This window comes from Condylura cristata, unplaced genomic scaffold (assembly GCF_000260355.1).
Source record: "Condylura cristata isolate star-nosed mole 26May11 unplaced genomic scaffold, ConCri1.0 scaffold00007, whole genome shotgun sequence".
In the NCBI taxonomy this organism is placed as follows: Eukaryota; Metazoa; Chordata; class Mammalia; order Eulipotyphla; family Talpidae; genus Condylura; species Condylura cristata.
Window position 1 is genome coordinate 6,584,388 of NW_004567108.1, and position 4,284 is coordinate 6,588,671.

Consider the following 4,284-nt stretch of genomic DNA (forward strand, 5'->3'; position numbering starts at 1 on the left):
TTCTCTGAGCACAACTGTGGACAAGGTCTGGTCCAGCTGTGGAGCTTACTACAGCGAATGAAATGGACACGAACACCTGCCCTCCGCGGGCTTACGAGTTATGGCTCAAGGACCTGCGGGTAGCAGTCAGTATTTGGAGATATGAGCTTCATCACTCTGTTAATACCCTGCTCACACATCTGCCTTCCCGACCACTCTTCTGCTGTATGGCAGTCAGCTGCCCTCCGCCTCCAAAGGCCAGCTCGTCTCTTTCTGTTCTCTGGATCCAAACACCTCTTGCCTTCTCTGGGAGTCAGACTTCGCCTCTGTCATTGTTCCCTCTTTCCCTGTGTCCTCAAAGAGGTGCCCTCCCTTGCACACCCCTATAGGGCACACACATGATCCCGTGGCTGCATTTAAAAAAATCTCATCTTGGCCCTCCCTGGCGGCACAGCGGGTTAAAGCACAGCACTGAGAAGCTAAAGCCGCTTCCGCATGAGTTCGATCCCGCCTGCCCCGGAGGTGACCACAGGGTGCGGCAGACCTCTCCTGACCCGCCCGCTGCTCCCCTCAGCAGTGTACTTCGTCGATCTGCCTGTTCTGCTCCCCACTCTGTCTCTGGTGAAGCCTCTCACCGCCCCTGAACCTCTGGCCTGTACCCCAGTTCTGTATGCACAAATAAATAAATAAATCTTTAAAAAAAAATCTCATCTTGAGCCTTTCTGGTGGCACAAGGGGTTAAAGCACAGCGCTATGAAGCTGTCCACAGCCACTGAAGTACCAGGTTGACCCCTGACCAGGGAGTGACGACCCACACGGTGCAGCAGCCCTCTCCTGTCTCCCCACTGCTCCCCTCAGCAGTGGATTCCAGTAGACCTGCCTGTTCTGCTCCCCCCCACCCCGATCTCTGGTGAGTCCTCCAACCACCCCCTGCACCTCTGACCTGTACCCTAGTTCTTGTATGCATGAATAAATCAATCTTGGGGAAAAAAAAGTAAAAATCTCTCCTTACTCCCAATTTTTCTCCATTTAACGCTGCAGTTCTATGCTTCCGTCAGTGAAATTTCTCGTTTCATCTGTAGGCGTTCTTCTGGCTCCAGTTCATTTGCTTAAGTCCAGGGCTTGGGTCATCACTGCTTCCCGACCCTGTCTTGCCAAGGTCCTGCGGCCTCACAGGGCTCTCTCTGACCTGCCTCAGCATTTAAGGCAGTGCTGGGGCCTCTCTCTCCCACCAGCCAGCCTTAGCTGCTGAGCTAACAGTTCCCTCTGCCTCATCTTCTCCCCATCTTGCCGGCATTGGCTTTCACTCAGGGCTCAGCTCAGCTCAGCTCAGCTCAGCAACATGGCCCCCTGGCCATTCCATCAACAGGGTGCCCACTCCCTGTCCAGAGGGGAGTTACTGCCTCTTCATTTTATCTCTTACCACATGGACCATGTGTATGGCTGAATTCCCAGCGACGAGGCACAGTGAATGGTGTCTACTAGGTGTTCAGTAACCCCATGTGGTTTGCACAGACTTCATACTGCAGTAATGGCGATGTCGCCTCGCCCTGGTCTGTGGGCAAGCTGGTATTTGGAACAGATAAGGGGAAAGGGCACTAAACTCAGGAGTATGGTGGGTGACATTTGGGGAGAGCCTTTGCATTTAGGGTTATTCTTTTGTAAGTTGAGGGGCTGGACGACAGTGGAGAAGATAGTTACGTATTGCTTGCGGTGACTTCTGACCCATCGGCTTGGGTCTCGTATGGCAAAGATTGATTTGGCCAGGAAAGACTGCTGTGATTTGTGGCGTTGTTCCATCAGCGACGTCCATGCCCGGGAAGCCAGTGTGGGTGTGCGAACCAGGACACACGGCTGCCTCCAGCCCTGTTGCCAACCGGGATTTCAAAGGACAGAGTCTCAAAACACTGTTGTTTCCTTTGCCTCTTAGATTTGAACTAGACGTACAGCTTTGACAGATCTCAACACTTAGTGACAGAGTAAGAGTTAAACTCAGACTTCAAATGATAAACCACAGGATTATGGAATGAACATGAGATACGTGGAAATGGAGGTGCGTGTTTATTTAACCTGTGTTCCTCTGACAGCTGGTATCATGAGGAAAAGTATATTGCTGGGTGTTTTCAAATGTTCATTTTAGAAAAAATGTCCGGCACTAAGTCTGGTATTTCTTGTGCTTAATATTTTACTTCCATTTGTAATAGATTATCTTTCCTTCTCTGAGTCTGCTGACTTGTCTTGCTTTCTGTCCCGCCCCCATTTTGCTTGTCCACCAGGAGATAATCCAGATGAGGCTGACAGAAATCTCCAACTCTATTGCAATTATTGGGATAAGAGTGAAATTAATGAGATTAAAATCAAACCAACCCCAGGAGAGACTGGAAGCCCCTTTTAATGGAAATCGGGACGAAATGCAAACTTTCATTACCTAATATGTCAGGCAGTGGCAGCTGATGCGCGTGGGTAAAAAAAACACTGCATGGATTTGAAAATTTCAAAGAACGTGTTGAGTTTAACTTAGTGAAAAGGTAAGCTAATGACTTAACAATACAGAATCATCAAATGAAATTATGTACAGAGCACGCCTACAAAATTAGATTATTTTGGCATTCGTCAGTTCCATGAATAAAGAGGAAGGAAATGAAAGACTGCATATAATGTATATAAAAAGGATTAAAAAATTTAGGCCCTCCCTGGTGGCGCAGCGGGTTAAAGCACAGCACTAAGAAGCTAAAGCCACTTCAGCATGGGTTCGATCCCTGCCATGGAGGTGACCCACATGGCGTGGCAGACTTCTCCTGACCCACTCACTGCTCCCCTCAGCAGTGTACTTCATCAGTCGGCCTGTTCTGCTCCCCACTCTGTCTCTGGTGAATCCTCTCACCGCCCTGAACCTCTGGTCTGTACCCCAGCTCTGTGTGCATAAATAAATAAATCTTTAAAAAAAAAAATCTTAAAAGAAGCTTCAAACTTACCCAACTATAGGCTGTGGGTAACCTTAACAGGAGAAATGACAAAGATTTAGACCAGGAGGGGGGAAATGCAGCTGGTGGGACTGAGCGCCTGTGCCCCCTGAAGGCAGTGCTGTGGAGCACAGCCACCCGAAAGCCTTCCCCACACCCACGGCTGTGCTCCTGCTCCCAGGCAGGTGGCTGCCAGCGTCGGTGATGGAAGTCACACGTCTCACGGCTTGAGAAACCCAAAATACCCAGTCTTTGGTTCCTTCAAGAAAAGGTTACCAACTCCTGCGCTAGATGATGAGCTCCTTTGGATGGATACTTTTGAAGGCAAGAATTGAGTCTGTTTGACCTTAGTTTTAATTTCTCTTCGAAATAGGGAGTCACAAACTTCCAGTAAAAAATAAGTCAAGGAAACCTGGGGACAATGATGAGTATTAGGACTCGCGGATTTGCAAGGTGTTCAGAAAAGAGGGTTCACAGTTGTACTGTGTTGGTTATTTGGCTAGGGAGACAAATGTCGAGTCATGATACTGCACCCCGACACCAAAATGATGGTGAATGGCAGGCTTTGATGTCAACAAAACATCAGCACCTCTGGGATGATCAGTTGGTAGCTTTTAAGAAATAGTATAAAATAGAATTTATGCTTGATGGTATTTTTAAAAAAGATTTATTTATTTATGCACACAAGAACTGGGGTATAGACCAGAGGTGTGGGAATGAGGGGAGCCACTAGAGACAGAGTAGCAAGCAGAAAAGGCAGATTGACTGAAACACACTGCTGAGGGGAGCAGTGAGACAGGAGAGGTCTGCTGTGCCCTGTGGGTCACCTCCCTGGCTGGGGATTGAACTCGTGCCGCAGTGGCTGCCTTAGCTTCACATGGGCTTAAGTTAAGAAGGGTGAAGAGTAAAAAGAGATGGAGAGGATGAGAAAGAAGAACCTTACAAATACAAAATTTCTTAATATTTTTCTTTTGAAAAATACTTGCAAAGTCAATTTTTGCACCATAGTGTTTGTTAAAGTTCACATAGAAACATCTGGTATTTAGTCATAGGATCAAAGGCGTGGATGTGGAACTTTCTATGAATACCCCTAAATCCCATAGGTAACTGAGGCCCCAGGTTGAAAACCCCTCCTTGACACCCAAGGGGGAGGCAGTTCTGGGAGCCTTGGCGGGGGGGGGGGGACATATATTTCCAGTAGCTCTCACTCCTCTTGTCTGGGGGTGGATTGGGTCTGTATTTTCTCACCTCTTCCACATGGAGGACATCATGGATACCTCATGGAGGTATCATGACATGACACCTGCCAGCACAAAGTTCGCTGTCTGGAGAACATTATTTT